General features: G+C 48.9%; 1 protein-coding gene across 4 annotated transcripts in view; it reads right to left on the bottom strand.

Annotated features, from left to right (window-relative positions):
- LOC125463096 (IQ motif and ankyrin repeat domain-containing protein 1-like) overlaps positions 1–13,227 on the bottom strand; it is a 297,864-nt gene that overhangs the window by 281,984 nt on the left and 2,653 nt on the right. The window lies entirely within an intron of this gene.

The following is a 13,227-nucleotide window of genomic DNA, read 5'->3' as shown; positions in this document are numbered from 1 at the left end:
GAGATAGTCAACATGGATTCGTCAAGGGCAGGTCATGTCTCACAAACCTCAATAAGTTTTTTGAGAAGGTGACCAAGCATGTGGATGAGGGTAGGGCAGTTGATGTGGTGTACATGGACTTCAGTAAAGCTTTTGATAAGGTTCCACATTGTAGGCTATTGGAGAAAATGCTGAGGCACGGGATTGAGGGAGATTTAGCAGTTTGGATTAGAAACTAGCTTTTGTAAGAAGGCAACGAGTGGTGGTTGGTGGAAAATATTCAGCCTGGAGTCCGGATACTAGTGGTGTGACTCCAGGATCTGTTTTGGGACCACTGTTGTTTTGTCATTGTTATAAATGTCTTGGACGCAGGCATAGGTGGATGGGTTAGTAAGTTTGCAGATGACACTAAAGTCGGTGGAGTGGTGGACAGTGTGGAAGAATGTTGCAGGTTGCAGGGAGACTTGGATAAACTGCAGAATTGGCTGAAAGGTGGCAAATGGAGTTTAATACGGATAAATGTGAGGTGATTCACTTTGGGAAGAATAATAGTAAGGCAGAATACTGGGTCAATGGAAATATTCTTGGTAGTGTGGATGTGCAGAAGGATCTTGGAGTCCATGTATATAGATCCCTGAAAGTTCTGGATGTGAGATTGCTCGCTGAGCTGGATGGTTAGTTTTCAGACGTTTCGTCACCATTCTAGGTAACATCATCAGTGAGTCTCCGACGAAGCTTCTGAAAACTAACCTTCCAGCTCAGCGAGCAATCTCACATCCAGAACCTCAACCTGAGCTACAAATCTTCTCAAAACTTGCTATCCCTGAAAGTTGCCACCCAGGTTGATAGTGCTGTTAAGAAGGCATATGGTGTGTTAGGTTTTATTGGTAGAGGGATTGAGTTCCAGAGCCGTGATATCATGCTGCAACTGTACAAAACACTAGTGTGGCCTCTCTTGGACTACTGCAAACAGTTCTGGTCACCCCATTACAGGAAGGATGTGGAAAAGGTGCAGAGGAGATTTACCAGGATGTTGCCTGGTCTGGAGCGCAGGCCCTATGAAGGAAGGCTGAGGGACTTGGGTCTGTTCTCATTGGAGAGAAGGAGGCTAAGAGGGGATTTAATAGGCACATACAAGATGATCAGAGGATTAGACAGGGTGGACAGTGAGAGTCTTTTTCCTTGGATGCTGATGTCGGCTTGTACGAGGGGAACATAGCTGCAAATTGAGGGATGATAGATTTAAGACAGATGTCAGAGGCAGGTTCGTTACTCAGAAAGTGGTAAGGGCGTGGAATGCCCTGCCTGCCAATGTAGTTAACTCAGCCACTTTAGGGGTATTTAAACAGTCCTTGGATAAGCATATGGATAATGATGGGATAGTGTAGGGGATGGGCTTAGATTAGTTCACAGGTCGGCGCAACATCGAGGGCTGAAGGGTCTGTTCTGCTCTGTATTGTTCTATGTTCAATGTAGAGTTTAACGTGGATAAGTATAAGGTCATCTGTTTTGGTCAGAGGAATAGAAAGAGTAACTTATTATCTAAATAGAGAGAAATTTCAGAGTGCTTCAGGGCAGAGGGATTTGGGTGCCCTTGGTTAAGAATTGCAGTGGGTAATAAGAAAGGTAATGGAATTTTGACATTTATCATTAAAGGCATAGACTGTAAAAGTAGGGAAATGTTGCTGCAACTGCACAAGGCATTAGTGAGAACGAGCCTGGAGCATCGCAGAGTTTTTGTCCCTTTACGTGAGGAGGCCTGAAGTGGATTTGAAGGTAGTTCAGAGGGGGGTCACTAGGCTGATTCCTGAGATGAGGGGTTTGCCTGACAAAAAGAGATTGTGTGGCTTCGGCCTATTATCTCTGGAGTTTAGAAGAATGAGAGGAAATCTAATTGAGATATCCAAGATGCTAAAGGGAATTGACAAAGTAGACGTAGAGAGGATGTTTCCTCATGTGGGGCAATCTAGAGAAAGAAGTCATGGTTTTAGGATAAGGGCAGGTAGATTTAAAACTGAGATGAGGAGAAATTACTTGCCTCAAATGATTGTGAATTTGTGGAATTCACTCCCCCAGAGTGCAGCAGATGCTGGGAGATTCAGTAATTTTAAGGCGGAGAGAGATGGGTTTTTAATTAGTAACAGGTTGAAAGGTTACGAAGAGCGGGCAAGAAGATGGATTCGAGGCAGAGATGAGATCAGCCATGATCATATTAAATGGTGAAGTAGACTCGAGGGGGAAATTGCTTACTCCTGCTCCATATGCTGTATTGTACAATACGATAAGAGATAGAAGTAGATATTTAGCTGTCCAGTCTGCACTGAGAGTCAATGAAATCTTAACCTCGAATATGGTAAATGGCCTCAGCTTTGACAGCCCTCTGTGATAAAGAATTCCACAGATTGCCAGGGAGACAATGATCTTGTGATATTATCGCTGGGCGAAGCCTCTTCCAGGGATGCCTAACCTGAAGAAGTTACCCTCCTCCCTCCGGACCAACCTCAGGGAATCTCTCTCCCATTGCAACTCTCTTGTAATCTCTTCGGCCTTGAAACTGCTCGACCATGTCCTGAAGCAAACCAGGTACCACAGCCACATCACCTTTCTCAGCACCTGCCTACGGAACCAGATCATCCCCAAGGGACTACAGTCCACATTTCAGCCTTCCCAATTTGGTCCCAACCGTGACCACCTCTACACCCAGAATATTCAGGCCCTTCAGAAGCGTTTCTCCCTGCGAGTCCTGAAACAGACACTCGCAGCCATGCGCCGGCACCTCCACACACTGCAATCCAGCCTGCCCCAGCTCAGAGCCTCCCTCTCCCAGACCTGCAAAGGACCCCTGCTGTTTTTTATCCTCCGCAGGATCCACAGACTGAACACCCAGTTCCACTCAGCTTTACTGGACACCAAAAATCGTAAGTACAACCAACTCACGGGCCCCTGCCACCCACAAGAGGATTCCTGCGCCTCCCAAATCCCGACTCTGTCCCTGCCCCTCCCCCACCATGCACCCGCCGCCATTGACCATGAGGACACGGCCGGAGACCCCACCGATGACGTCACATCGGCCTCCGCCAGCCACAGAACTTCCGGAACCGCTGCTGCAGTCACCACCTCCACGTCCAGGTACTACAGCCCACACACCACCCTCACCTCAGCTGCTGCCGCCCACCCCGATCCTCCCACCGCCGACGGAACCCCGCCCACGGCCGACGCCGACGGAACCCCGCCCACGGCCGACGCCGACGGAACCCCGCCCACGGCCGACGCCGACAGAACCCCGCCCACGGCCAACGGAACCCCGCCCACGGCCGACGGAACCCCGCCCACGGTCGACGCCGACGGAACCCCGCCCACGGTCGACGCCGACGGAACCCCGCCCACGGCCAACGGAACCCCGCCCACGGCCGACGGAACCCCGCCCACGGCCGACGACATCATCGCTCCGCCCACAACCTCCACAGCCTGCAACCCCAGAGGAGACAGCCACCCTGAGCCCTGCCGAATCTTCACCATCCCCCCAGACCTCCCACTGACTGAGGACGAACGGTCAGTCCTGAGCAAGGGGCTCACCTTTGTCCCCCTACAACCACACATCAACGAATACCAGTCACGGTCGGACCCAGAGCAGTTTTTCCGCCGTCTTCGCCTCCATGCCTACTTCTTCAACCGGGAACCCAACCCTCCTTCCACTGACCCCTTCACCCGCTTCCAACACAAGTCCTCCTCCTGGACACCACCCCCAGGCGTCCTACCCTCCCTCGACCTCTTCATCTCCAACTGCCGTCGAGACATTAACCGCCTCAACCTCTCCACCCCTCTCACCCACTCCAACCTCTTCCCCACAGAACGGGCAGCCCTCCGCTCCCTCCGCTCCAACCCCAACCTCACCATCAAACCCGCAGACAAGGGTGGCGCAGTGGTAGTATGGCGTACTGACCTCTACATCGCCGAGGCCAGACGCCAACTCTCCGACACCACCTCCTACCGCCTCCTCGATCATGACCCCACACCCGAGCACCAAACCATCATCTCCAACACCATTCATGACCTCATCACCTCAGGGGACCTCCCACCCACAGCCTCCAACCTCATTGTTCCCCAACCCCGCACGGCCCGTTTCTATCTCCTTCCCAAAATCCACAAACCTGCCTGCCCTGGTCGACCCATCGTCTCAGCCTGCTCCTGCCCCACCGAACTCATCTCCACCTATCTGGACTCCATTTTCTCCCCTTTGGTCCAGGAACTCCCCACCTATGTCCGTGACACCACCCACGCCCTCCACCTCCTCCAGGACTTCCAATTCCCTGGCCCCCAACACCTCATATTCACCATGGACGTCCAGTCCCTGTACACCTGCATTCCGCATGGAGATGGCCTCAAGGCCCTCCGCTTCTTCCTGTCCCGCAGGCCCGACCAGGCCCCCTCCACCGACACTCTCATCCGCCTAGCGGAACTCGTCCTCACACTCAACAACTTCTCTTTTGACTCCTCCCACTTCCTACAGACTAAGGGGGTGGCCATGGGCACCCGCATGGGCCCCAGCTATGCCTGCCTCTTTGTAGGTTACGTGGAACAGTCCATCTTCCGCACCTACACAGGCCCCAAACCCCACCTCTTCCTCCGGTACATTGATGACTGTATCGGCGCCGCCTCTTGCTCCCCAGAGGAGCTCGAACAGTTCATCCACTTCACCAACACCTTCCACCCCAACCTTCAGTTCACCTGGGCCATCTCCAGCACATCCCTCACCTTCCTGGACCTCTCAGTCTCCATCTCAGGCAACCAGCTTGTAACTGATGTCCATTTCAAGCCCACCGACTCCCACAGCTACCTAGAATACACCTCCTCCCACCCACCCTCCTGCAAAAATTCCATCCCCTATTCCCAATTCCTCCACCTCCGCCGCATCTGCTCCCACGATAAGACATTCCACTCCCGCACATCCCAGATGTCCAAGTTCTTTAAGGACCGCAACTTCCCCCCCACGGTGATTGAGAACGCCCTTGACCGCGTCTCCCGCATTTCCCGCGACACATCCCTCACACCCCGCCCCCGCCACAACCGCCCCAAGAGGATCCCCCTCGTTCTCACACACCACCCTACCAACCTCCGGATACAACGCATTATCCTCCGACACTTCCGCCATTTACAATCCGACCCCACCACCCAAGACATTTTTCCATCCCCACCCCTGTCTGCTTTCCGGAGAGACCACTCTCTCCGTGACTCCCTTGTTCGCTCCACACTGCCCTCCAACCCCACCACACCCGGCACCTTCCCCTGCAACCGCAGGAAATGCTACACTTGTCCCCACACCTCCTCCCTCACCCCCATCCCAGGCCCCAAGATGACATTCCACATTAAGCAGAGGTTCACCTGCACATCTGCCAATGTGGTATACTGCATCCACTGTACCCGGTGCGGCTTTCTCTACATTGGGGAAACCAAGCGGAGGCTTGGGGACTGCTTTGCAGAACACCTCCGCTCAGTTCGCAACAAACAACTGCACCTCCCAGTCGCAAACCATTTCCACTCCCCCTCCCATTCTCTTGATGACATGTCCATCACGGGCCTCCTGCACTGCCACAATGATGCCACCCGAAGGTTGCAGGAACAGCAACTCATATTCCGCCTGGGAACCCTGCAGCCATATGGTATCAATGTGGACTTCACCAGTTTCAAAATCTCCCCTTCCCCCACTGCATCCCTAAACCAGCCCAGTTCATCCCCTCCCCCCACTGCACCACACAACCAGCCCAGCTCTTCCCCCCCACCCACTGCATCCCAAAACCAGTCCAACCTGTCTCTGCCTCCCTAACCGGTTCTTCCTCTCACCCATCCCTTCCTCCCACCCCAAGCCGCACCCCCAGCTACCTACTAACCTCATCCCACCTCCTTGAACTGTCCGTCTTCCCTGGACTGACCTATCCCCTCCCTACCTCCCCACCCACACCTTCTCCACCTATCTTCTTTACTCTCCATCTTCGGTCCGCCTCCCCCTCTCTCCCTATTTATTCCAGTTCCCTCCCCCCATCCCCCTCTCTGATGAAGGGTCTAGGCCCGAAACGTCAGCTTTTGTGCTCCTGAGATGCTGCTTGGCCTGCTGTGTTCATCCAGCCTCACATTTTGTTATCTTGTTAATCCATAGACCCTGGTTTCTAATTTGAATTCAATAAATATCTGGAATTAAGAGTCTAATCATGACCATGAATCCATTGCCAATTGTTGGGAAAATCCCTTCTACTTCACCAGTGTCCTTTAAGGGAGAAAAATGCCATCCTTACCTGGTCTGGCCTACATGTGACTCCAGAACCACAGCAATGTGGTTGACTTATAACAGCCCTCTGGGCAATTAGGGATGGGCAATAAATGCTAACGTAGCCAGTGACACCCTCATTCTGTTAATGAATAAAAGAAAAAACTGCCCTCTGCGAAAAGAAATTCCCCCTTATCTATCTTAAATAAGCATCCCCTTATTCTATAGTTGTGTTCTCTCTTCTTAGACTTGCCCACAAGGGGAACCAACCTCTCAACATCTATCCTGTCGACTCATCATATCAGATCATTGATCACAAAGTGACGCATTTGCTTGTGCACATTAGTGGTGTAAGCCTTGCTATATAGGGCACAATTTCAGCATTTGCAGATGATATAGAACTGAGTGAGGAAGCTAGTATAGTACTTCTAAAAATTGAAAATAAGTTGGTAGAGAGGGGAGATATGCGACAGGTGAAGACAATTGAGAAGAAATGTGAGATATGACATTTTGGTCAGAATGATAGTGAGACAATAGAAAACAAAGGATATGGCTAAAGGAGGTGCTGAGCAGAAAAACCTGGGAGTCTATTTGCATACAAACTATTATTTCATATATTCATCATGAGATGTAGACATCACTGGCTAGGCCAGCATTTTATTGTCCATCGCCAGGTGCCCTTGAGAATCTGGATGAGCTTGTTCGCTGAGCTGGTAGGTTAGTTTTCAGACGTTTCGTCACCATTCTAGGTAACATCATCAATGAGCCTCCGACGAAGCGCTGGTGTTATGTCCTGCTTTCTATTTATCAGTTTAGGTTTCCTTGGGTTGGTGATGTCATTTCCTGCATTGGTGATGTCATTTCCTGTTCTTTTTTCTCAGGGGATGGTAGATGGGCTCCAAATCAATGTGTTTGTTGATGGAGTTCTGGTTGGAATACCGTGCTTCTAGGAATTCTCGTGCGTGCCTCTGTTTGGCTCGTCCTAGGATGGATGTGTTGTCCCAATCAAAGTGGTGTCCTTCCTCATCTGTATGTAAGGATACGAGTGATAGTGGGTCATGTCTTTTTGTGGCCAGTTGATGTTCATGTATCCTGGTGGCTAGCTTTCTGCCTGTTTGTCCAATGTAGTGTTTGTCACAGTTCTTGCAAGGTATTTTGTAGATGACATTCGTTTTATTTGTTGTCTGTATAGGGTCTTTTAAGTTCATTAGCTGCTGTTTTAGTGTGTTGGTGGGTTTATGGGCTACCCTGATGCCAAGGGGTCCGAGTAGTCTGGCAGTCATTTCGGAAATGTCTTTGATGTAGGGTAGAGTGGTTATGGTTTCGATCCCATGGGTGTACCGTTGGTTTGTCTGTAGGTTTTGTTATTGAAAGTGAAGTGGGTGGTGAGGCATAGGTCCACTAGCTTGATGATGTTGTCCTTGCTGATGAGGTTGGTGTCTGGTGTATGTGTCTTCGGTTCTTCTAATAGTGCAGTCAGTGTTTCTTTGGCCAGGTTGATGTTGATGGATGTGAACAGGGCTGTTACGTCAAAGGAGACCATTATTTCATCCTCTTCTATCCTGGTGTCTTTGATGGTGTTCAGGAATTCTTGGGTGGAGCGAATGGAGTGGTGGGAGTCTTCCACTAGGTGTTTTAGTCTTTGGTGTAGTTCCTTGGATAATCTGTAGGTTGGTGTTCCAGGTAGCGACACTATGGGCCTGAGGGGGGCTCCTGGTTTGTGAATTTCCCAAATGACTGCCAGACTACTCGTACCCCTTGGCATCAGGGTAGCCCACAAACCCACCAACACACTAAAACAGCAGCTAATGAACTTAAAAGACCCTATACAGACAACAAACAAAACGAACGTCATCTACAAAATACCTTGCAAGAACTGTGACAAACACTACATTGGACAAACAGGCAGAAAGCTAGCCACCAGGATACATGAACATCAACTAGCCACAAAAAGACACGACCCACTATCACCCGTATCCTTACATATAGAGGAGGAAGGACACCACTTTGATTGGGACAACACATCCATCCTAGGACAAGCCAAACAGAGACACGCACGAGAATTCCTAGAAGCATGGCATTCCAACCGGAACTCCATCAACAAACACATTGATTTGGAGCCCATCTACCATCCTCTGAGAAAAAGAACAAGAAATGACATCACCAAAGCAGGAAATGACATCACCAACCCAAGGAAACCTAAACAGATAAATAGAAAGCAGGACATAACACCAGCGCTTCGTCAGAGGCGCACTGATGATGTTACCTAGAATGGTGACGAAACGTCTGAAAACTAACCTTCCAGCTCAGTGAGCAAACTCACATCCAGAACGTCAACCTGAGCTACAAATCTTCTCAAAACTCGCTGCCCTTGAGAAGGCAGTGATGAGCTACCTGCTCAACCATTGCAGTCCATATGCTGTAGGCAGACCGAAATGCTGTTAATTTGAGAATTTGACAATTTTCACCCAACAGCTATGAAGAAATGGCGATATTTCCAAGTCAGGATGGTGAGTGGCTTGAAGGTGAACTTGCAGGAGATGGTACTCCCATGCATCTTCTGCCATTGTCCTTTTAGATAGAAGCGGTCATGGGTTTGGAAGTGCTGCCTAAGGATCTTTGGTGAATTTCTGTCGTGCATCTTGTAGAGAACACACACTGCTATGACTGAGCATCTGTAATGGAGGGAGTGAATGCTTGTGGATGTGGTGCCACTCAAGCTGGCTGCTTTGTTCTGGATGATGTCAAGCTTCTTGAGTGTTTTTGGGGAGTATTCCATCACACTCCTGACTTGTGCCTTGTAGATGGTGGGTAGACTTTGGGAAGTCAGGAGATGAGTTACTCACCACAGTATTCCTAGCCCCTGACTTCCTCTTGTACCTGCTGAGTTCATGTGATGTGTTCAGTTAAGTTTCTGGTCAATGGTAACACCCAAGGATATTAATAGTGGAGGATTTAATGATGATAACAGCAGTGAAAGTCAAAGGGTGGTGATTAGATTGCCTCTTATTGGAGATGGTCATTGTCTGGCAGTTGTATGGCGCAAATGCTACGTGTCACTGACCAGCCTAAGCATGGATATTGTACAAATCTTGTTGCATTTGAACACGAACTGCTTTGGTATCTGAGGAGTTGCAAATGATGCTGAACTCTGTGGAGTCATTGGCAATCATCCTCACTTCTGACCTTATGATGGATGGAAGGTCATTGACCAATCATCTTCCTTTGTGCCTGCTCTGACTCCAATCAGTTGACAGTTTGCCCATTGAATCCAGTTTTGCTCGGGCTCCTTAATGCCACACCTGGGTGAGTACAGCTTTAAGGGCAGTCAAGGGCTTCACTAAGGGCTGTCACTCTCACCTTACCTTTGGAACTCAGTTCTTTTGTCCATCTTTGACTAAAGACTGTAATGAAGTCAAGAGCTGAGCGGGCCTGGCAGAATCTAAACTGGGCATCACCGAGCAGGTTATTGCTGACCTGGTGCTGTTGATGATACCTTCCATCACTTTATGATGATTGATGATGTGGGGGTACCAGTCTTGGGCTGATGATGGAGAATACTGATGGGGCAGTAGTTGGTTGGGCTGTATTTGTCCTGCTTTTTATAAATAGGACATACCTGGGCAATTTTCCATATTGTCGGGTAGATCCCAGTGTTGTGACTGTATTGCAACAGCTTGGCTCGGGGAGCGGCAAGTTCTGGAGCACAAGCCTTCAATACTGTTGCCAGAATGTTGTCAGGGCCCATTGCCTTGGCAGTGACAGTGCCTCCAGCATTTCTTGATATCACGTGGAGTGAATCAAATTGGCTGAAGGCTGTATCTGTAATGCTCGGGACCACTGGAAGAGGCTGAAATGGATCCTTTATTTGGCACTTATGTTTTGCACTGATGTGCTGGATTCTTCTATCATTGAGGATGGGGATGTTTATGGAGCCTCCTTCTCCAGTGAGTTGTTTAGTGTTCACCATCATTCTTGACTCAATGTGGCAGGACTGTGGAACTTAGATCTCACCTGTTGGCTGTGGTATCTTGTGGCTCAACTACTTTTATGCTGTTAGCCATGCAAGTAGTCCTGTTTGGTGGCTTCACCATATTGATACCTCATCTTCAGTATGCCTGGTGCTGCTCCTGGCATACCCTCCTGCGCTCTCCATTGAACCAGAGTTGCGCCCCTGGCTTGATGGTAATAGTTGAGTGCAAGATATGCCAAGTCAAGAGGTTACAGATTGTGCTGGAGTACAGTTCTGCTGCTGTTGATGACCCATAGCGCCTTATGGATGCCCAGTCTTGAGATCTGTGCGAAGTCTGTCCCATTGAGCACGGTGATAGTGCCACACAACACGATGGAGGTTATTCTTGATGTGAAGGTGGGACTTTGTCTCCACAAGGACTGTGTTATGGTCACTCTGACCGTTACTGTCATCGGCAGATACACCAGAAGGCAGATTGATAAGTATGAGATCAAGTATGTTTTCCCCTATTCTTGGTTCCCTCAACAACTGCTGCAGACCCCGCCTAGCCGCTATGTCATTTTGGGACCTGACCAGCTCAATCAGTGGTGCTGCTGCCGAGCCACACTTGGTAGTGAACATTGAAATCCTCCACTGAGGCCATTTTGTGCCCTTGCTACCCTCAGTGCTTTCTCTAACTGTAGTATTGATTCATCAGCCAAGGGAGGATGGGACAATGGTGTTCAGCAGGATGTTCCTTTGCCCATTTTTAACCTGAAGGCATGAGACTTCATGGGGCCCAGAGGCAATGTTGAGCACTCCCAGTGCAACTCTCATCTGACTGTACACCACTATTCCACCGTCCTTGCTGGGTATATCTTGCTGACGGGACAAGTCATAATGAGGGATAGTGATGGTGGTGTCTGGGACATTGCCTGTAACCAATGATTCCATGAGTTTGACTGCGTCAGGCTATTGCCTAACTAGTCTATGAGACAGCTCTCCCGATGTTGGCACCAACCCCCAGGTGTTCGTGAGCAGGACTCTGCAGGGTCGACAGGGCTGTTTCTGCCATTGTCTTTTCCGGTGCCCAGGTCGATGCCTGGTGATCTGACCAGTTTCACTTTTTTCTTGAGATTTCATAGCGATTGATGCAATTGAGTGTCTTACCACATCATCTCAGAGGGCAATTAAGAGTCAACTACAGTGGGTCTGGAGTCACATGTAGGCCAGACCAGGTAAGAATGGCAGGTTTCCTTCCCTGAAGGGCATGGGTGAACCAGATGGGTTTTTTTCTGACAATTGACAATGGAATCTGGTCACTGTTAGACTCTTAATATCAGATTTTATTCTATTGAATTTAAATTCCACCATCTGCCATGACGGGATTCAACTCCAGGTCCCCTGAACATTAGCTGAGTTTTTGGATTAATAGTCTAGTGATAATATCATTTGGCGATCACCTCTCCACAGAATTATGAATTAGGAGCAAAAACAGAAGTTGCTGGAAAAGCTCAGCAGGTCTGGTAGCATCTGTGAAGAAAAAATCAAAGTTAATGTTTTGGGTCCAGTGACCTTTCCTCTGAACCAGTTCTGAGGAAGGGTCATCGGACCCAAAATATTACTCTGATTTCTTTCTTTACAGCTGCTTCCAGACTTGCTGAGCTTTTCCAGCAACTTCTGTTTTTGCTCCTGATTTACAGCATCTGCAGTTCTTTCAGTTTTTACTTAGTACAAATTAGGAGACCCTTCGCCTTCTCAGGGCTTTTCATTCTTTCAATAAAATCATGGTTTATCTGATTACTCCACATTTCCACCCACCCACCCACCCAAAACAACCTTTCACCCAAATCTGTCCATTTCTGGCCTTATTCAAAAACTGATCCACCACCTTTTGAGAAAGAGTTCTCAAGACTCTCAAACGCTGCAAAAAAATTTCCTCAGCTGTACCTTAAATGGGCGATACTTAGTCTTTAATACATGACTTCCAGATTCCACGAGAAAAGGAAACATCCTCTCCATATCTATGTCCATCAAGACATCACAGGATCTTATTTGTTTTAATCAAGCCACCTCTTACTCTTCTAAGCCCCACCAAAAGTCATCGAAGGAGTGCACATATTGAAACAGCTCTTAATAAAGCATCCGGTACCTTGTGTGTTTACTTAATAGAGGCATACAGCAAGAAGGTTATGCCAAACTTGAACTGTACAGGAGTTTAGCTTCAGCTGCAATTGTGTCTATTTCTGTGTGTCATACGTTAGGAAGAAAGTGAAGGCTTTGGAAAGAGTGCAGAAGAATTTTACAATTATGGTTCTCGAGATGATAAGTTTTTAAATTGAAGGACTGAAATTAATTTTCTTGGAAAGGAGAATGTTGAAAGGAGGCATGGCAGAAGTTTTCAAAATCATGAGGGATCTGGACAGAATCACAAATGAGGGCCCTTTGGCTCATTATGTCCACGCCAGATAAAAGCAACTACCTAACTGCAGATACTAGAGAATCCGAGATAACACAGTGTAGAGCTGGATGAACACGGCAGGCCAAGTAGCATCTTCAGAGCACAAAAGCTGACATTTAGGGCCTAAGCCTTCTCAGAAAAGGGGGATGGGGAGAGGGTTCTGAAATAAATACGGAGAGGTGGGGAGGCAGATCTAGGATGGATAGAGGAGATTACAAGAGATGCAGTGGGAGTGAGATCCCCTGAGGTTTGTCCGGAGGGAGGAGGGTAAACTTCTTCAGGTTAGGCATCCCTGGAAGATAATGGGAGCTGCAGATGCTGGAGTATCTGAGATGACAAAGTGTGGAGCTGCTTGGCCTGCTGCGTTCATCTCGGATTCTCCAGCATCTGCAGTTCCCATCATCTTCCAGGGATGTCGAACCTGAAGAAGTTACCCCCCTCCCTCCGGACAAACCTCAGGGGACCTCGCTCCCACTGCAACTCTCTTGTAATCTCCTTTTCTGATGAAGGGTCTAGGCTCGAAATGTCACTAGGCTCAAGTTCTGGAATTCACTGCACTAGTGCATGGGAATG

The sequence above is a fragment of the Stegostoma tigrinum genome, chromosome 2, assembly GCF_030684315.1.
Source record: "Stegostoma tigrinum isolate sSteTig4 chromosome 2, sSteTig4.hap1, whole genome shotgun sequence".
NCBI lineage: Eukaryota > Metazoa > Chordata > Chondrichthyes > Orectolobiformes > Stegostomatidae > Stegostoma > Stegostoma tigrinum.
Note: the sequence above shows the minus strand (reverse complement) of the source record. Positions and strands in the feature narration are given on the sequence as shown.